Raw genomic sequence first — 21364 nt, 5'->3', positions numbered from 1 at the left:
CTCCTAGTGAAAAAGTTTTGCCTAATATCCAACCTAAACACCCTTCTCTCCAACTTGAGACCATTACTCCTTGTTCTGTCAATAAATGCCCTGTGCTAGGAGGAAGCAGGCAACCAATAGCTCATGTTAGTTCTGTTGTCCTCAGCACAGAAACCCCCAAATAACTGAAACCTATCATATTGGCTCTGTGAGGTTAGCCCTGCAGAACCAGATATGGAGCATGTTAAGGCTGTCCAAATTGATGGCAGAGAATACTTGGGGCAGAGGGATACAGGGGCTCAGATCTCTCTGGTCAGAGAGAGTGTGGTCCCAAATGCCAGTATGTTGCCTGGCCAAATGGCAGAGATTGTGGGGGTGGGTGAAAGCAAATTCCTCATATCACTAGCTAAAAATCCATGTGGTTTGGGAAGTGTTTTGACTGTGGGGGTAATGGAACACCTTCTATTCTACCTGCTCCTTGGTAATGATTTTTTCCACGTTGCTCAGGTTAAAGTATTTACCTGCAGCAGGAGGGAGTGTTATGCTGGGACCCCCGAGGGAAAGGGTAAGGTCTCAGGAACTGCTGAGAGAATTGGAGAGTGTCGCCTTGATTCTTCTGCAGCTGGGGGAAGCCACATGCTTCCAGGTGAGAGGGTGGTTGAGACCAACTCCTGCACTGCAGCTGGAAGTAACACCACATCAGGAAGGGATGGGGGTGTAATGCCTGCCAGGGAAAGATCTGTCCAGGTTGATAGCTGCCAGAAGGTCACAGCTGAAGCAGAGGGAAAAAACACACTCTAGGGAGCATATAGCAATGTGTCCCAGAGGAGATCCCAGAGAAGGGGCAGGGGATCTCAGAAACCACTCAGGTGGTGAGGATTCCTGTGACTCTGTAACACAGGGAAGTAGGGTGCTTCCAAGTATGGGAGAGGCTGAGACAAGCTCCTTTCCAGCAGAAGTCAACATGCCTTCAGGGACATTGGACGTTGGAGGGCAGAGATAGGATACAGAGGGACCTAGACAAATTGGAGGATTGGGCCAAAAGAAACCTGATGAGGTTCAATAAGGATAAGTGCAGGGTCCTGCACTTAGGACGGAAGAACCCAATGCACAGCTACAGACTAGGGACCGAATGGCTAGGCAGCAGTTCTGCGGAAAAGGACCTAGGGGTTACAGTGGACGAGAAGCTGGATATGAGTCAGCAGTGTGCCCTTGTTGCCAAGAAGGCCAATGGCATTTTGGGATGTATAAGTAGGGGCATAGCGAGCAGATCGAGGGACGTGATCGTTCCCCTCTATTCGACACTGGTGAGGCCTCATCTGGAGTACTGTGTCCAGTTTTGGGCCCCACACTACAAGAAGGATGTGGATAAATTGGAGAGAGTCCAGCGAAGGGCAACAAAAATGATTAGGGGTCTGGAACACATGACCTATGAGGAGAGGCTGAGGGAACTGGGATTGTTTAGTCTGCAGAAGAGAAGAATGAGGGGGGATTTGATAGCTGCTTTCAACTACCTGAGAGGTGGTTCCAAAGAGGATGGTTCTAGACTATTCTCAGTGGTAGAAGATGACAGGACAAGGAGTAATGGTCTCAAATTGCAGTGGGGGAGGTTTAGGTTGGATATTAGGAAAAACTTTTTCACTAGGAGGGTGGTGAAACACTGGAATGCGTTACCTAGGGAGGTGGTAGAATCTCCTTCCTTAGAAGTTTTTAAGGTCAGGCTTGACAAAGCCCTGGCTGGGATGATTTAATTGGGGATTGGTCCTGCTCTGAGCAGGGGGTTGGACTAGATGACCTCCTGAGGTCCCTTCCAACCCTGATATTCTATGATTCTATGACAGGGGCAGGAGAGATGTCATCTGTAATTAAGGAAACTGTCCCAGTTGTTAGCTGGCAGAGTATTGCAGATGAAGAAGAGACGGATCCCTTCTTACAGAGCACAGAGAAATGTGTTTTATGAGGAGGCCCAGAGGAGGAAACGGGGGAAGGAATAGTGGGAGTACAGGAATATCTCCTCACTAGTCACTTGAGGCAGGATGCCCAGGACACTAGGGGGATGGCACTCAGCCTGTGACCCAGGTTTTGAGAAGGAACTGTGTAACTGACTTCCCAGAGGGGAGCAGTCACAGCTGACTTCTCGGGGACAGAGAAAGGGGTGGCGGAGGGTACCCCAATCCAGGTCCCAATTTTTCAGGATGCTATTTCTGATAAGTTTTTGGAAAGCAAAGTTTTACATCAAGATGCAGCTCCAACGGCCTGTCACAGCAGAGGAGTTGAGACCAGGAAATTGCCATGTGGTAGTCTGACAGAATACAAATGACCCAACAGACAGAGAAGGGGGTGTTTGCCCCCCGGCTGGTGAGAGACAGGGAGTAGTTGTGGGAGAACTGCTGGGAAAGGGTGAATCTGATCAAAGGGTAAACACATCTAGCCCAGACAGCACAGATCACAGCCCTCTAGAGCGCAGAGAAGGACTCAGTGCTAGGAGGGGGAAACACAAGGTAACCCCAAAAGGGGAGCTGGATTTTCTGCATACGTAAAGTCCTGAGGTTGGGAGATTGCTCCCCAAAGGGCCAGACAATGTGCAGGATCCCCATGAACAACTATCTTATCAGACCCTGAGGCACCAAAATTCCAGAAATATGATTAAATTAAGAGCTCACACAGAAGGGAACACTGGAGGGAAGGAAAAGCCAGTGACTGATTAAATGGGAGAGAGTCAAAGGAAACCATGGGTAATGAATAAACTAACCTCAAACCAGAATATCTGAACAGAGGGTGTGGTACCATAAAGATACTTGTAAACACCCAAAAACTTTGGTATTAATGTTAAGTTTTGGGGATAAGAATTTTGACACAGATGATAAACCTTATGATAATGCTACTTTTCAATTAAGATTTAAACCTGTTCACAGGTTATCACAGCAGAAAAACCCCTAAAAAAAACTGGTTTGCTGTGTGTGAATGGGGAAACTGCCTTCGAACTAGTCAGGGACTAACCCTCTTGCAGTAAACTAAGGGGGGAGAGGTGACACATTCTATACCTTGGGGAAGCACGCCGTAACCCCCGTTTTCCTCATTTCCATTTATTCCCGATCTTAGGTATAAAGCATGCCTTGTAAAGTATCAGGAGAATGGTTCTGATCTGCTGAAACTCATTTCTCTATCCATACATGTATATCATTAATGCATATGACGTTATGAGAATTGTGTAGCATGGTTGTCACTAAAACATGCTGTAAGTTGGGGGAAATCAGCCAGATATTGGCTCCCCAGAGGCAACAGCAAGGAAAGTAACCAATGCCTGAGTGGGGTGTGAACCCATCAACAGCCACTGTCCAGCAAGGAAGCTACATTGCAATGACTGACCTGCATGAGGCCACACCACGGGAATTGCTCAACTTTGCTTGGAGAGACTCATAAATGCTCACCTGACTCTGAATTGAGGGTGGGGGGGCAGGAAAGCCATGAGGGAAGAAAGGACATGATAAAAGGGAGAGACATTTGCCATGCTGGCTCTCTCTCTTCCACCTACATCTACAGACATCACCAAGCGACTAAAGTGCTGATCAAAGGGGACAGCCTGACTGAAAAGTAACCAGCCAGCCTGGGTTAGAAGCATCTAAGTTTGTAAGGACACTGAAAGTGTTAAGATCAGCTTAGAATGTGTTTTGCTTTTATTTCATTTGACCAAATCAGACTTGTTATGCTTTGATTTAAAATCATTTAACATCTATCTTTATAGCTAATAAATTTCTTTGTTTATTCTACCTGAAGCAGTGTGTTTGGTTTGAAGTATGTCAAAGGCTCCCCTTTAGGTAACAAGCCTGGTACAGATGAATTTCTTTGTTGAATTGACAAACTTATACAACCTTGCATCATCCAGCGAGCATTGCTGGACACTGCAAGATGGCAGTTCCTAGGGTTGTGTCTGGGACCAGAGATATTGGCTAGTGTCATTCGCTTGCCAGTAGCTGGGAAAAGCTTACATGCCAGAGGCCGTGCGTGAACAGCCCAGGAGTGGGGGTTCTCACAGTAGAGGAGGGTAAGGCTGGCTCCCAGAGTCAAGGATTGGAGAGGCCTAGCAGATCACCAGGGCAGATAACACCAGAGGGGAACGTCACACCAGTGTGTTTGGATTAAAGTCTGTGGGGAATTCCATTTGGGATAACAAGGCTGGTGCATGTCATTTTCCACTGATGAAATGAAAGATTTAATATGAGCTTGCGCTGTTCAGTAGTGTGCTGGATGGTGCAAGATGCACATTTCTGGGGGAAAGTCTGGCACTTGACAATTTACTGGTGTTCTCCTGAGGTGTAATTCATGAGTGTCTGGCTAGCAGCACTCAGTACTGTGTAGCTGGGAGAGAGTTACATGCTGGAGACTGGGTGTTTACTGGCCAAGAGAGGCTGTTCTCACAGTCAAACAGTGGAAAAGGTACCCCAAGTTGGAGAACTGAGTGGATACAACTGTTCAACAGTCCAGACTGTACTCTGGGTAATGTCACAGAAACTCATTATAACAGAGCCTCTTACAACACAGAGAAAATAAATCCATGTCCCAGAAATTGAAGACTGCAGACAGAGGGCAAGTGTCCCTGGCACTGTTTCTTGCTGACAGAGGTCCAGAGACAATGAGAGAGTCCTGGGGAAGCTGGGAACAGTAAGCATGGGCTGGTGCGGTTCAGTGGAGAAAGGGAACAGGAAGGGCAGGGATATCACTGAATGCAGGATCTCAGCAGTACAACATATCAGGATAACATATATTGCAGCCCATTGGAAAACATAATCCCAACTATTCATATAAAATGATAGGGTCGAAATTAGTTGTTTCCACTCAAGAGACAGACCTTGGAGTCATTGTGGATAGTTCTCTGAAAACACCCGCTCAATGTGCAGCGGCCGTCAAAAAAAACAACCAGAACGCTGGAATCATTAAGAAAGGGATAGATAACAACAGAGAAAATATATTGCCTCTATATAAATCCATGGTACACCCACATCTTGAATACTGGGAGCAGATGTCATCACCCCATCTCAAAAAGAGATTTTTGGAATTGGAAAAGGTTCAGAAAAGGGGAACAGAAATTATTAGGGGTATGAAACAGATTCCGTATATGGAGAGATTAAAAAGACTGGAACTTTTCAGCTTGGAAAAGAGACGAAGAGGAGGAGATATGATAGAAGTCTATAAAGTCAAGACTGCTGTGGAGAAAGTAAATAATGAACTGTTATTTACTCCTCCTAACACAAGAACTGAGAGTCTCCCAATTAAAGTATAGGCAGCAGACAAACAAACAAACCAAAGGAAGTATTTCTTCACACAATGGACAGTCAACCTGCTGAACTCTTTGCCAGAGGAAGTTGTGAAGGCCAAGACTATAACAGGGTTCAAAAAAAGAACAAGATAAATTCATGGAGGATAGGTCCATGAATGGCCATTAGCCACATTGGACAGGGATGGTGTCCCTAACCTCTCTTTGCCATAAGATGGGCAACAGGAGATGAATCACTTGATGACTGCCTGTTCTATTCATTCCTTCTGGGACACCTGACATTGGCCACTCTCAGAAGACAGGATACTGGGCTAGCTGGACCTTGGATCTGACCCAGTATGGCCAGATTTATGTACTAGGGAATCTAATGAGTCCAGCGCAATGGGAGGGAGTGGGAAAGTCCCTGGCTGTTGAGAACACTGGGAAATTAGAAGCTACAATTCAGGAGCAACAGACTCTAAGTAGTCTGGAAAAGCAGAATGTGAAAAATACGAATTGGGTCATGTGACTTCAGGAATGCTGCACTCCAAGATCCAAGGAGTCTGCAGAGAAGAGAGATTGTGGCTACTGCACATGGTGAAGGGGGAGCAAAGACTCTCCAGGTCTAAAGAAGTTTCACTAGCAACCTAGGGCCATTTTCACATGCACGGGGGCTATCCAGACCTGTGAGGCGTTGTGTCATCTGTAATCCTGGGTGAGATTCAATGTTTTGCAGCGGGAGCTCCCTTGTCTGGACACTCCAGGCCAGCATTCAAGGACGGCCTGAGTGTCTGTGTGATCAGTAACCCTGGACCAGCAGCTCTGACTCCCGCCGCCTGCTTGTTACACCCCAAGCACATTCTGGTCCGGGTGGAGAAGGCTCAGGGTTTGAGAGAAGGCCAGGGTAGGAACCTTCTGTTCATTATGCTGAACCTAACCCCCAGTTTCACTTGAGCAAACAGGAGATATTTGACACTGTGAGATACTGCTCCTGTGCTCTGTTCCCACAGTGTTCTGCAGCAGGGGAGGGTCTCTGGTCGCGTGTGTGTCAATGGCATGTTGGGGTGGTGCAGGAACAGGGCAGAGTAGAGGTGGCATTGTGGGGCTGGCGTGAACCTTATCTCTTCATTTTCCCTTCCAAGAATCGAGGGCACAGGAATCCTTACCCAGCGAGGTCACATTCTCATAGGTCTCCTGCATGACGTCTCTGTAGAGGGCTCTCTGAGCAGGGTCCACCAGAGCCCACTCTTCTACACAGCCACCTCCTCGAAGGTCACCAGCCTCTGAAAGAGCAAGAGTCCCACACTCAGTACCTGCTGCCCCACTCATAGCTCCACTATTCGTGGGGGAGAGGAGCCAATCAAATGGAAGCTCTGGGAGGCTCACAGTCAACAGAGTCGCACCCCCATCCCACTCACAGCATCCAGGAAACGCCAGGGTGAGGGGACGGAGAGAGAGCCCCTTGTCTTTCCCAGCAGATCCATCACACACCTACTAGCCACAGACTGATACAGGAGATGCTGCCCCGAGCAGGGTCCAGGGAGAGCTCCCTGGTTGGAAGCCCAACACCCTCCTCCTTGTGAGGAGCTGGATATGAAGTGAGGGACAGCTTCCCTAAGCCTGACTGGTGAGTGGTCCTTTCAAATCTCAGCACTGCCGCTGATAAGCTGGATCAGGCTCCAGCACTATGAGTCTGGTCAGTTTTCCCAGCCCCATGTAGGTGGGTTATTTTCTGTTCAACAAATTAGGGCATTTCCACCTCTGAACCTCATGGGTCTGTTCCTGGAATCTAGGCCACTCATTAAACAACTCCCAGCAGGTCTGCCACCCCCTGGCCTCCTCCTTTTCTCCACCCTGTGCATTTCCTGCCCCGCTCCAACCTCCAAACCAGACGGTGCAAACCTTCCCCTCTCGGGTGTATTTGCTGCCCCTCCCCCTCCTGCAGGAACCCCCAAAACACCCTGCCGCCCCCCATAATCCCTATCTGAGCTGGCTCCACTGCAGCCATTTGTCTCCCCTGTCCCATGGGAGGACGGGATGAACCGGAACGAAACGTGAGCGTCGTTCTGCAGCCTGGCCGGGCGAGAAGGGCCTTTGTGGAGGTTTAGGAACGGGCATTAGTTCATTTCACATCACGCTTCCCCCAGGCTCCTTCCCTGCAGACAGACAGCCGAGATTCTGCCATGCTGGGAGCAGGCTTGTTCTCTGTGTTACAGTGTAGACCGGGCCCCTCCTGCCAGGCAAAGCCCACAGAGAGATTTTCAAACTCCCTTCTCCTTCCCGCTCCCTCCATCCCGTAACAAAGTCTCTGAACACAAGGCTAGAAAAAAGCAGAACCGAAGGAGTCACTTCCCCGCCCCGGCAGAGACCCGGCGTCTCCTCCCACCCCCACGCCGGGGGCAGCCAGGTTGGGGGGTGGCTCCGGGCTACAACTTCCCCCGACACCGGGACAAATCGCTGCGGATCAAACGGGGGGGGGGGGGGAAATCCCGCCCCCCCCCACGGGAGGAGAGTTTCAATGGACATGTGAGGAGGAGGGAGAGACGGGGGGGGGATCAGGGGAGACGAGAGAGCGGATCAGTGGGGGGGGGAGGGGGGAGTTTACAGCCACGTGGGAGCTACCGAGAGAGAAAAGGGGAGAACTGGGGGGCATTTGTGCCGGGGGGGGGGAAGGGGCACAATCAGGGACAGGATCCAAATAACTCCCCCCCCCCCGCCCCCCACTTCCCCCCGGGAAGTTCCTGGCTGCACAGAGACAGTTCAACCCCCCTCCCCTCAGGGGACCCCCGCGCCGGGTCCCAGTCTCTGCCCCCCCAATACCAGCCGTGCCGGGGGCAGAGAGTCACTTTCCTGCCCCCCCCCCGCGGGGCCTCCCACTCACCGGGGCGGGGGCGGGCGGCTCCCGGCTGGAGAAAGCCCCCCCGGCCGGGCACGGGGGGGTCAATGACAGAGCCCCCCCAGGACGGAGCCGCACCTGCTCGGCCCGGGCTCCCGCCTCACACGCGGCGGAAGTGACGTTAGGCGCGGAGGGAGGAGCGCGGGCGGAGCTCGAACGGAGCATGCGCAATAATAACAGCCGCTGAAACCCGACCCCCTTACCTGGGCCGGGGAGGGCGGAAGCGGCCCCGGGGCACGCTGGGAGATGTAGTTCCTGACTCTCTCGGAACGGAAGAGACGTGGGGGGCGGGGAAACCCGGCTGCGGTGGCGCGCGGGGCGCTGCGGCTCTGCCGGGCTCGAGTAGGGCCGTTGGAGGGTTTTAGGTCGCCCGGCTCTGGGCATGCGCAGATCGGGGAAGGTGGGGGGAGAGCCGGGCATGCGCAGATCGGGGGGGGGAGGGTCGGACATGCGCAAAGCGGGAGGAGAGTCGGGCATGCGCAGATGGGGGAGATGGGGGGAGAGTCGGGCATGCGCAGATCGGGGCGGCGGTGCTGCTGCAGCCTCCAGGTAGCGGAGCGAGCCCCGGGGGCGGGGCCGGGCGGTGACTCTGCCCCGGGGCCGGGGGGGGACCCGGCTTCCCGCAGCGCCGGGATCTGCCCCCGGGGGAGACCTGAGGAAAGGGGGAGGGAAAATGTCGGCGCAGCCCGGACGTGGCCGGGGGGGGGGAGGAGCCGGGGCCCCCCCGGGGAGCGGGGAGAGGCGGGGGGGGGGCTGAGATCCCCTCGGATTTACCGCTGCCCCCCCGCGGCACCCCCCCTTCGTTCCCGCCCTGCCCCCTTTCTCTCTCCACAGCAGCGAGCAGCAGCCCGGGTGACCCCCCCCTTCCCCCACCTCCCTGAGACGGGCTCTTCCCCCCCCCCCTTTCCCCACCTCCCTGAGACGGGCTCTTTCCCCCCCCCTTTCCCCACCTCCCTGAGACGGGCTCTTCCCCCCCCGCCTTCCCCCACCTCCCTGAGACGGGCTCTTCCCCCCCGCCTTCCCCCACCTCCCTGAGACGGGCTCTTCCCCCCCCGCCTTCCCCCACCTCCCTGAGACGGGCTCTTCCCCCCCGCCTTCCCCCACCTCCCTGAGACGGGCTCTTCCCCCCCCCCCTTTCCCCACCTCCCTGAGACGGGCTCTTCCCCCCCCCTTTCCCCACCTCCCTGAGACGGGCTCTTCCCCCCCCCTTTCCCCACCTCCCTGAGACGGGGGCTCTCCCCCCCCCTTCCCCCACCTCCCTGAGACGGGGGCTCTTCCCCCCCCCCCTTCCCCCACCTCCCTGAGACGGGGGCTCTTCCCCCCCCCCCTTCCCCCACCTCCCTGAGACGGGGGCTCTTCCCCCCCCCCCCTTCCCCCACCTCCCTGAGACGGGGGCTCCTTCCCCCCCCCCCTTCCCCCACCTCCCTGAGACGGGGGCTCTTCCCCCCGGCCCCTTCCCCCACCTCCCTGAGACGGGGGCTCTTCCCCCCGCCCCTTCCCCCACCTCCCTGAGACGGGGGCTCTTCCCCCGCCCCTTCCCCCACCTCCCTGAGACGGGGGCTCTTCCCCCCGCCCCTTCCCCCACCTCCCTGAGACGGGGGCTCTTCCCCCCGCCCCTTCCCCCACCTCCCTGAGACGGGGGCTCTTCCCCCGCCCCTTCCCCCACCTCCCTGAGACGGGGGCTCTTCCCGCCCCTTCCCCCACCTCCTGAGACGGGGGCTCTTCCACCCGCCCCTTCCCCCACCTCCCTGAGACGGGGGCTCTTCCACCCGCCCCTTCCCCCCACCTCCCTGAGACGGGGGCTCTTCCACCCGCCCCTTCCCCCACCTCCCTGAGACGGGGGCTCTTCCACCCGCCCCTTCCCCCACCTCCCTGAGACGGGGGCTCTTCCACCCGCCCCTTCCCCCACCTCCCCCTTTGCCCGTGGCCAGTTCAGGTGTCCGGTCTGGGGTGTCCCCTGCCCCCATTTTCCCTGCAGGGACGTGTCCTTCGCCTGTGCCCCGTTTTCTCCTCCCTCCTGAAATACCGACAGCAAATCCTTGGCAGTCTTCCCGCTTTTCCCCCCAGGTGCCGGACTGAGATCAGGTCCCCCCGTGTGCCGGGCCCTGCCCAGACCCTGACCGAGTTGGGGCCCTCGTTGCGCCAGGCCCTGCATCAGCCTGAGCTGAAATCAGGCTCCCGTTGTGCCGGGTGCTGCAGAGACGGGGAAACAAAACCAGGGACCTTGTTCCTGGAGCGGCAGAGACGTCAAGTGAGATCTGAGCCCGCTGTTGTGCCAGGAAAAGTGAGACCTGGACCGAGATCACGGCCCCCCTTGTGCCGGGCAGCGCCCGACTGGGCTCTTTAGAGACCTTGACTGAGATCCGTGTCCCCGCTGGGCCTGGCCCTGCACTGACCCCACCGCTGTACTGGTATCTCTACACTGCCATTTAAAACCCACAGCTGGCCATGCCAGCTGACTCAGGCTTACAGGGCTCAGGCCAAGGGGCTGTTTATTTGCAGTGTAGATGTCTGGGCTCGGGCTGGAGCCAGGCTGTAGGACCCTGCGAGGTGGGAGGGGGCCAGACCTTGGGCTGCAGCCCAAGCCGGACCATCGACACCCCCATTCAACAGCCCCGCAGCCTGAGCCGTGTGAGCCCAAGTCAGCGGGCACGGGCCAGCCGCCGGTGTCTAACTGCAGTGTGGGCATGCCCACAGCGACAGAGAGTCCTTGCCACAAAAAGCTCAAAAGCTAAATCGCGCAAATGGTGGGCGGCTGCTCTCCATTTTAACAGATGGGGAAACTGAAACGCAGAGAGCTGAAGTAATTTGCTCAAGTTCGCATGGAGAATTTGGGGCGAAACTGGGAAACCGAACCCAGATGGTTTTGAATTCTTGCCTCTCCCCCTTAACCCCAAGCCCAGTGTGTGTGTGTGTGTGTGTACAGCCTTGTTTTGGTCCGAGTGTTTGCCTTGCATTGGCTTCCAAGGGAGGTTGTGGAATTTCCTTCATGGGAGGTTTTGAAGACCAGGTTAGAGGTAGACCAGTCTGGGAATGTCTAGGGATACTTGATCCTGCCTCACCACAGGAGGCTTGAGTAGACGACCTCTCAAGATCCCTTCCAGGCCTACACTGAAATAATTCCCTCTTGTGCTGTGTCATGTTCTACGCTGAGCTGCTTTGCATGGTGCCATTTGGAACGGGGATCGCACCATGTTGTGTTGCAGAGTTTTATGGAGCATTGCTCTCCCTCAGCTTGTTTGGTACCTGTGTTGTGTTGGTTTGAGCTGAGCTCTTTTCCATTGTGTACTTTTGTCTTAGGGTGTCTTAGTTTGCATTGTGTTGCTTTCTTTTCCTTTGTATTGTCATTTCGTGCTGTGAAGTGTAGTTTTTTGTTTTTTTTTGTCTGAAGTGCCTGACATTATGTTGTGGTGGGTTTTATTCTGTAGGTTGTGTTTTTATACATATATGTTGCATAGCATCATAGAAATGTAGGGTTGGAGAGGACCTCAAGATGTCATCAAGTCCAGCTCTTTCTGCCGAGGCAGGACTGAGTATATGTAGATTTTCTCTGACAGAGGTTTCTCCTACCTGTTCTTAAAAACTTCCAGGGAAAGAGACTTGGCAGCCACCCTTTTAAGACTATTCCAGAGCTCACCTACCTTAGCTCTGCTGACACCCACACAGATTTTAGTGGTGAGCAGCTCTGGAGAGAGAGGAGACCCCAGTGAGTGGGCAGCTGCTTAAATAGACTGAAGTTGGGAGGAGAAATATTGACGTGTGCCAGGTCACCCAGGCCGTCCGTGACAGAGCTAGAAATAGATCCCAGTTCTAGTGCCACCGTACTGCTGTTGTGGGTACTGAAGGTCTCTGCCACGCTGGTGTTTTAGGCACTGGTGCAAACCCTTAGTACAGACAGAATTTACACTAGTGCACTCTGGCACTGGTGCACCATGTCCCAGTTTGAAGGTTTGGAGGGTGGGTTTGTGTGGAGGGCGGGGGCAGTGACCTCACTGAGGCCTGGGGCTGGCTGAACAGTGCAGCTGGTAATGGAGGGGCAGCAGTGATTGCTGGAGGTATGAGCCAGGAGTACAGCCCCACAGGACTGGACACTGACTTCTCCTGACCCAGGACACCCACCCCCAGCTGTCTGCAGAGACTACAGATGAGCTGCCCTGCCAAAATGCCTGTGCATCCATGGACAAACCACCTCTTTCTGCAGCCTAATACAATGGGGTCTGGGGACCTTTCCAAGCTGCGGGTGACGGGGCTCTGGAGTTAGCGGGGTCTGTTCCTCATTCTGTCACTGACCTGCTTGTTGGCCTTGGAAGTCACAGCCCCTCTCTCTTTTCCTCCTACCCATTGTCTATGTGGATTGTGATCTCTTTGGGGCAAGGACTGTCCCTCTCTGTCTGTGCAGTGCCCAGCACAACGGGGGTGCTGATCTCAGTCAGATTCTCTGCCATGCACAGCACAATGGGGCACTGATCTCCGTCAGTGTCTGTGCAACGCAAGGCACAGTTTATAGACTCTCAGACATTAAGGCCAGAAGGGACCATCCTGATCATCTAGTCTGACCTCCTGCACATCGCAGGCCAGAGAACCTCACTCACCCACTCCTGTAATAGACCCCGAACCTTGGGCTGAGTTAAAGAAGTCCTCAAATCATTATTTAAAGACTTCAAGTTACAAAAAAAATCCACCATTTACATGAGTTTAAACCTGCAAATGACACATGTCATGCCCCATGCTGCAGAGGAAGGCAAAATAAAAAAAAAAAAAAAAACCAAAAAACCCCAGGGTCTCTGCCAATCTGAGTCTGGGCAAAATCCCTTCCCATCCCTAAATATGGCGATCAATTAGACCCTGAGCATGTGGGGAAGAGCCAGCAGCCAGACACCTGGGAAAGAATTCTCTGTAGTAACTCAGAGCCCTGCCCATCTAGTGTCCCATCACCGGCCTTTGGAGATATTTGCTGCAAGCAGTTCCAGATTGACTACACGCCATTGTAGGTAGTCCCATCCTACCAATCCCTCCAGAAAGGTATCGAGCTCAGTCTTGAAGCCAGTTTGGTTTTTTTCCCCCACTGCTTCCCTTGGAGGCTGTTCCAAAACTTCACTCTGATGATTAGAAACCTTCGCCTATTTTCGAACCAGAACTTATTGATGGCCAATATCCATTTGTTCTAGGGCCAACGTTGGTGCTTAACCTAGATAACTCCTCTCCTCCCTGGTATTTATTCTTCTGATGTATTTATAGAGAGCAATCATATCTCTCCTCAGCCTTCTTTTGGTTACGCTAAACAGGCCAAGATCTTTGAGTCTCCTCTCCTAGGGCAGGTTTTCCATTCCTCGGATCATCCTAGTAGCCCTTCTCTGCACCTGTTCCAATTTGAATTCATCCTTCTTAAATATGGGAGAAAAGAATGGTCCACAGTATTTCAGATGAGGTCTCATCAGGGCTTTGTATAACAATACTAATCCTTCCCTGTGTCTACTGGAAATACCTCGCCTGATGCATCCTAGGATTGCATTAAGCTATTTCATGGCTGCATCACATTGGCAGCTCCTAATTATCCTGTGATCAACCAATACACCTAGGTCTTTCTTCTCCTCTGTCACTTCCAACTGATAAATCCCCAGCCTATTGCAGAAATTCTTGTTGTTAGTCCCTAAATGCATAATTTTGCACTATTAATTTTCATCCCATTTTCTATTACTCCAGCTTTCAAGGTCATGCAGATCTTCTTGGATGATATTCCCGTCCTCCTCCAGATTGGCAATCCCTCCCAGCTTTGTGTGTCACCCCCACTTTTTGTGCCAGGGTCACGAATAAAAATGTTGAATAAGATTTGGTCCGAAGACTAATCTCTGAGGAACTCCACTTGTAACCTTCCTCCAGCCTGACAACTCACCGTTCAGTATGACTCCTTGTAGTCTCCCTTGTAACCAATTCCTTATCAACCTTTCAGTTCTCATATTAATCTCCATCTTCTCCAATGTAAAGAATAGTTTCCCGTGTGGAACTGTATCAAATGCCTTACTGATATCCAGATAGATGAGAGCTACTGCATTTCCTTTGTCCAAAAAATTAGTTCCCCTCTCCCGGAAGGAGATCAGGTTTTCCTGGCACGATCTACCTTTTGTAACACCATGTTTTATTTATTTATAGTGCTGAAGGCTAGAAGGAACTGTTAGCAATAGTCTGAGAGTGGTCACATGGAAGTGGGGGAAGGGATGGCAGACATTGTGGAGGTGGGGGAAGGGATGCGATGTTGGAGGTGTATCTGGGATTGTGTTTTGTAGGAGTCCATGTCCCTGCTCCCTGTGGCCGTGGTGCCTTCCGTACCAAAGCAGCATGTCAGCAGAGCAGACGTACACACCTAGCTCCATCTGGAACAAGCGGCATTCACTGCCAGATGGGATGGGTGATTTTTCAGGGGCCCAGCTTGATATGCCTGGCTGGGGTGGATTCAGTTGGACAGGGGTCTGGGGCTCTGATAGTTTGGGATGTTCCCTTTTTGCGTAGTCCGTTCTTTCCCTTTGTTGTTTTACCCCCGCCTGTGCCCGAGGCCGCTCTCTTCTTAACTTGCTTTGGTTATTTCAGTTCCAGTTTTTAAATGGGATCTAGTGTGACGATGTGACGCAGCAGGGAGGGGGGAGTGTTGACCTGGGAATGTGCCCTGGGGACGGGAGACCTGAGAGCCTGTCACCTGAGCCAGGAGGGGGAGGGGGAGGTAACACCTCTGCCCAGGAATGTGGAGGGAGGCTGCAGCAGGGAACCTGCTCGGTGGGTTTAGTTTCAGTTTGGGGCTGGGTGGAGGAACACAGGGAACCCCAGGGCTGGGGTCTAAGCTCCCTGCTCCCCCAGAAGGACTTCACTGAGGGGTCCTGGGTGTACCCACAAGCTCTGTTTTGGACTGTGTTCCTGTTGTCCAATAAACCTTCGGTTTTACTGGCTGGCTGAGAGTCTCAGTGAATCCCAGGAAGAGGGGTGCAGGGCCTGGACTCCCCCACACTCCGTGACAACTGGTGGCAGCGGTGGGATCTACTGCACCCCGTGAACGGCGCTTCCTGCAGTAAGTGACTGGGGAACAGTAAAACGAAGGGGGATTGACGGGGACCAGGCGTGCTGAAGATTCAGAGAGAGAGACGGTTTCAGGGGGCGGTTAACCCCTGGGAGTGTGTGACCAGAGAGAAGGACTTTTGCAGTAACAGGGTCCCCCGGGGGATTGCAGCGAGCGGTCCCAGGGGCGGAGGAGTCTGCAACTCGACCCTGGCAAAGAGGTGGTGACCTCAAGAAGGACTGGCACACTAGGGGCTTTTCCTGGAAACCGTGGACAGCTGCCCGGCCTGCGAGTGGCCAGCCGGGAGATGTACGCTAAACGCCTTAAGAGCGACCTGGTGGAGCTGTGCAGGCAGAGGGGGCTGCGCGTCGGGAGGTCCACCAAGGAACAGCTGATTGCCCAGCTGGAGGAGAGGGATCGCTTGGATGACCCGATCCCTGTCCCTGAGGGAAGCCGCCCGGCGGACGCAGCGTGGGCCCTGGGGCCTGACCAGGCTGGGAGGGGTCAGACTGCTGCCCAGGACACCCCGAGACCCTTCCTACCTATGCCTGGGGGAGGGGTTGTGGGAAGCCCAGCGAATACCGAGGGCCCCCTGACCCCAGCAGCCAGCAGGGGATCCTCCCAGCGGAGCTCCCCATCCCTGGAGCGGATGCGGCTGGAATGGGAGAGGGAGAGGAAAATGAGGGAGCTGGAGGATCATGAAAAACAACGTCAACATGAGGAGAAACAACGTCAACATGAGCAGGAGGAGAAGGAGAAACAACGTCAACATGAGCGTCAGGAGAAGGAGAGGGAGCGTCAGGAGAAGGAGAGGGAGCGTCAGGAGAAGGAGAGGGAGCGTCAGGAGAAGGAGAGGGAACGTCAACATGAGCAGCAGGAGAAGGAGAAACAAAGACAGCATGAACTGGAGCTGGCCAGGCTGAGGAGCAGTGGGGCCCCGGCTGCGGTGAGTGAGGGGGGACCCAAGACTGCAAGGAGCTTTGATAAGTGCTTCCTGGCCCAGCGGAAGGAGGGGGAGGACATAGATAGCTTCCTGACGGCCTTTGAGAATGCCTGCGAGCTGCACAGGGTTGACCCTGCAGACAGGCTCCAGTTCCTCACCCCCTTACTGGACCCCAAAGCCGTGGAGGTCTACAGCCGGATGACAGGGGCAGAGGCAGGGGACTATGAACTGTTCAAACAGGCTCTGCTCCGTGAGTTTGGGCTGACCCCCGAGATGTACCGGAGAAGGTTCCGGAGTCAGCGTAAAACGCCTGAGGTCACCTACCTACAACTGGTCAACAGGATGCAGGGATATGCCCGCAAGTGGACAGCGGGGGCCCAAACTAAAGAGGACCTGCTTGACCTGTTTGTACTGGAGCACCTGTATGAACAGTGCCCTTCCGACCTGAGGCTGTGGCTGGTGGACAAAAAGCTCGCGAACCCCCAGCATGCAGGGCAGCTGGCCGACGAGTTTGTGAACAGTCGGTCAGGGGGTAGCCGGGAGGAGTCCCAAAAGAACAGGCCCCCCCCGATGCAGAGAGAGAGTCACCATGGGGCCTCCCAGCGGGGAAATAGGGAGAACCCCCTCCAAAGGGGAACGCCCGGTGTCGGGCCCCTCCGACCCGTTCGAGGGGACCAACGTGACCTGAGCTGCTATCACTGTGGCCAGAGAGGCCACGTACGGGCCCAGTGCCCCGGGCTCAGGGACAAACTGAGCAGACCCAACCTACCCAGGGTTAACTGGGTAGGGACTCAGCTGGACGAGGGGCAGGCGACCCAGGAAAGGGGGGCTACCAGTTTGCCACCTGCTCAGGAGGGAAGAGTACCCCCAGCCAGCCCCGCCAGAGGGCTGGAGGCTCTGGACTCAGGGTGCTCGGTTTACAGGGTGGGTGCGGGGCTGTCCCTCCGGAGAGAGTGCCTTGTTCCCCTGGAGGTGGATGGGAGGAAGGTCAATGGATACTGGGATACGGGCGCGGAGGTGACGCTGGCCCGGCCCGAGGTGGTGGCCCCAGATCGGGTGGTGCCCAACACCTACCTGACCCTGACGGGGGTGGGCGGGACCCCATTTAAGGTGCCCGTGGCAAGGGTACACCTGAAATGGGGGACCAAGGAGGGCCCCAAGGATGTGGGGGTACACCACCATTTGCCCACTGAAGTTTTGATGGGGGGAGACCTAGAGGACTGGCCAAGCGACCCCCAGACCGCCCTGGTTGTGACCCGTAGCCAGAGCCGGCGAGGGGCACTGCGACCTGACCCTGGGGAGGGTACCACACTGGAGGCGCGAGACCCTACTCGGGTGGGGAGGGAGCGCCGAGGGGCACGGCTCAGAGAGGCTGCGGCCTCAGACCTGGCCACGGAGGGGGAACCGGGCCCCATCCCTTCCCCAGCCGCTGAGTTCCAGGCCGAGTTGAGGAAAGATCCCTCCTTGCAGAAGCTCAGGGACCTGGCCGACCTCAGTGAGGGACGGACCATGAGGAGAGGCTGCCAGGAGAGGTTCCTGTGGGAGAAGGGGTTCCTGTACCGAGAATGGGCTCCCCCAGGGGAAGGGGAGTCCTGTGGGATCAGGAGGCAGCTGGTGGTCCCCCAGAAGTACCGCCGCAAGCTCCTGTCCCTGGCCCATGACATCCCCCTCGCAGGGCACCAGGGAATCCGGCGCACCCGGCAGAGGTTGCTACAGAACTTTTACTGGCCCGGGGTCTTTACCACCGTCCGGCAGTATTGCCGATCCTGTGACCCCTGTCAGAGGGTGGGGAAGGCCCGGGACAAGGGGAAAGCGGCGTTGAGACCTTTGCCCATCATAGAGGAGCCTTTCCAGAAGGTGGCCATGGACATCGTGGGGCCTCTCAGCAAGACGACCCGGTCGGGGAAGAAATACATTCTGGTGGTGGTAGATTTCGCCACCCGCTACCCCGAGGCAGTGCCCTTAGCTTCCATTGAAGCAGACACCGTGGCAGATGCGCTCCTGACCATTTTCAGCCGAGTGGGGTTCCCCAGGGAAGTCTTGACAGACCAAGGCTCCAACTTCATGTCGGCCCTGCTCCGGTGCTTGTGGGAGAAATGTGGGGTCCGGCATGACTGGGCCTCAGCGTATCACCCCCAGTCCAATGGGCTGGTGGAGAGGTTTAACGGGACGCTAAAGATGATGCTGAAAACCTTTATGAACCAGCACCCGCAGGATTGGGACAAGTACTTACCTCACCTGCTGTTCGCGTACAGGGAGGTGCCCCAGGAGTCTACCGGATTTTCGCCTTTCGAACTGTTATATGGAAGGAGGGTGAGGGGCCCCCTGGACCTGATGAGAGACGAGTGGGAGGGGAAGGCCACTCCCGATGGAGAGTCAGTGGTGGAGTATGTCCTGACCTTCCGAGAGAGACTGGCTGAACTCATGGGCCTGGCCAGGGAGAATCTGGCCAGAGCCCAGAGGAAGCAGAAGGTCTGGTATGACCGCACGGCGCGGGCCCGTGCCTACGCCACCGGGGATCAGGTGATGGTTCTCATCCCCGTGAGAAAGAACAAACTACAGGCCGCCTGGGAGGGCCCGTTCAAGGTCGTCAAGCAGCTCAATGAGGTAAACTATGTGGTGGAGCTGTCGAACCGGGCCCACCACCGCCGGGTGTACCATGTGAATATGATGAAGCCATATTATGCCAGGGGGAATGTGGTGTTAGCTGTGTGTGGTCAGTGGGAGGAGCAGGGAGATGACCCTTTAGTAGATCTATTCCCTGGGACCAGAGCTGGTTCCCCCCTGGAAACAATCCCCCTCTCGGATCAGCTCACCCCTGCCCAGCAAGCCGAGGTCAGGGGGGTGCTGCATCCGTACCGACAGCTGTTTTCCAACCAGCCTGGACGCACTAATCTGACTGTCCACCGGGTGCAGACAGGGTCGCACCCGCCGATAAGATGCTCCCCCTTCCGAGTCACAGGGAAAACTGCTCAGGACCTGGAAAGAGAGGTCCGGGACATGCTGGCTTTGGGGGTGATCCAGCCATCGGCCAGCCCTTGGGCCTCGCCGGTGGTGCTGGTCCCCAAAAAGGATGGGTCAGTCCGGTTCTGTGTGGACTATCGGAAGCTCAATGCCATCACTGTATCGGATGCCTACCCCATGCCCAGGCCGGACGAGCTCCTAGACAAGCTGGGAGGAGCTCGGTACCTTACCACCATGGACCTTACAAAGGGCTACTGGCAAGTGCCGCTGGATGCAGATGCCCGGCTGAAATCGGCCTTTATCACCCCTCTGGGGCTCTATGAGTTTCTGACCCTGCCTTTCGGCCTCAAGGGAGCGCCGGCCACCTTCCAGCGCCTGGTGGACCAGCTCCTGAGGGGGATGGAGAGTTTTGCCGTGGCGTATATTGACGACATCTGTGTCTTTAGCCAGACCTGGGAGGACCACGTGTCCCAGGTTAGACAAGTGCTGGACCGACTCCAGGGGGCTGGGCTGACTGTCAAAGCGGAGAAGTGCAAGGTGGGGATGGCTGAAGTATCTTACCTGGGCCATCGGGTGGGGAGCGGCCGCCTAAAGCCGGAACCGGCCAAGGTGGAGGTGATCAGAGACTGGCCCGCTCCCCACACCAAAAAGCAGGTCCAAGCCTTTATTGGGATGGCAGGATACTACCGAAGATTTGTGCCCCACTTTAGCGCCATAGCCACCCCCATCACTGAGCTATGCAAGAAGGGGAAGCCAGACAAGGTGGTCTGGACCGAGCAGTGCCAGGAGGCTTTCCGGGCGCTGAAGGAGGCTCTGGTCAGTGGCCCAGTTCTAGCAAACCCAGACTTTGACAAGCCCTTTGTGGTGTTCACCGACGCCTCCGACACGGGACTGGGGGCGGTGTTAATGCAGGAGGATGAAAAGGGGGAGAGACACCCCATCGTGTACCTGAGCAAGAAGTTGCTACCCCGGGAGCAACACTACGCGGCCATCGAGAAGGAGTGCCTGGCCATGGTGTGGGCCCTCAAGAAACTAGAGCCCTATCTCTTCGGGCGACACTTCACCGTCTACACCGACCACTCTCCCCTGACCTGGCTGCACCAGATGAAAGGAGCCAACGCCAAGCTCCTGAGGTGGAGCCTGCTCCTGCAGGATTACGACATGGACGTGGTCCACGTGAAGGGAAGTGCCAACCTGATAGCGGATGCGCTGTCCCGGAGAGGGGGCCCCGAACTTCCCCAGGTCACTGGTCACAGTGACCCCGCTCAGTTCAGTCTCGAAGGGGGGAGAGATGTGACGATGTGACGCAGCAGGGAGGGGGGAGTGTTGACCTGGGAATGTGCCCTGGGGACGGGAGACCTGAGAGCCTGTCACCTGAGCCAGGAGGGGGAGGGGGAGGTAACACCTCTGCCCAGGAATGTGGAGGGAGGCTGCAGCAGGGAACCTGCTCGGTGGGTTTAGTTTCAGTTTGGGGCTGGGTGGAGGAACACAGGGAACCCCAGGGCTGGGGTCTAAGCTCCCTGCTCCCCCAGAAGGACTTCACTGAGGGGTCCTGGGTGTACCCACAAGCTCTGTTTTGGACTGTGTTCCTGTTGTCCAATAAACCTTCGGTTTTACTGGCTGGCTGAGAGTCTCAGTGAATCCCAGGAAGAGGGGTGCAGGGCCTGGACTCCCCCACACTCCGTGACAACTAGTAATTGCAAAGCTGAATGAAAGATAAACCAAACAGAACCATTTGAATTTTGGCACATAGCTGGCAGGACTATACCTAGTGAGGGTACGCTGTAATTACCTGGTTACCGATAGCATTTTCTGGTGGGGTGGATAAAGCAATGTCAAAGAGCCAAAAGTGCTTTTTAGGGCGAAAGGGCTCGTCAGGTGTTTGCTCTCTAGGGAGCATGTCACCGGCCAGGGCTTGCAGTCTTTCAGGAGTCGTGCGCTGGATTGTATTTAGTAATCTCAAAATAAAAGGTTAAGATGGCTGGTTCACAATAGCCAATGAAATCTTGGAAACAATTATGCAAATAGATCCCAATGCTATTAGAACACCATGGTATTAATACTGATTCAAAACTGAAAATAAAATTTCGAGATAAACGCATGAGAAATGAACTGAGCCCTAATTTCCATGTCTTAATGCCTGAAATTTTGACACTCGCTCACACCATCTTTTTTGTTTTTTAAAACGGATGCACAACACACAGTCAAGTTAATTAAAGCACACCAGTTATTGACTGCTTTGTGTTGCATAAACATCTGATTAAGCACCTAATTAAAACTGTA

The 21364-nt window shown here is 55.0% G+C and overlaps 2 protein-coding genes across 2 annotated transcripts in view; one reads left to right on the top strand and one right to left on the bottom strand.

The window, feature by feature from the left end:
- The window catches only part of LOC141978953 (uncharacterized), a 215637-nt gene that overhangs the window by 17305 nt on the left and 176968 nt on the right, over positions 1-21364 (bottom strand). The gene's annotated exons all lie outside the window — the stretch shown is intronic.
- LOC141978965 (uncharacterized) overlaps positions 8637-21364 on the top strand; it is a 32902-nt gene continuing 20174 nt past the window's right edge. The window contains exon 1 of the mRNA XM_074941384.1: positions 8637-8678. The gene's annotated coding sequence lies outside the window, so the exon portion shown is untranslated. The remainder of the gene's footprint in view (positions 8679-21364) is intronic.

This window comes from Natator depressus, chromosome 28 (genome assembly GCF_965152275.1).
Source record: "Natator depressus isolate rNatDep1 chromosome 28, rNatDep2.hap1, whole genome shotgun sequence".
Lineage (NCBI taxonomy): Eukaryota > Metazoa > Chordata > Testudines > Cheloniidae > Natator > Natator depressus.
This window is presented reverse-complemented; position numbering and strand designations above follow the sequence as displayed.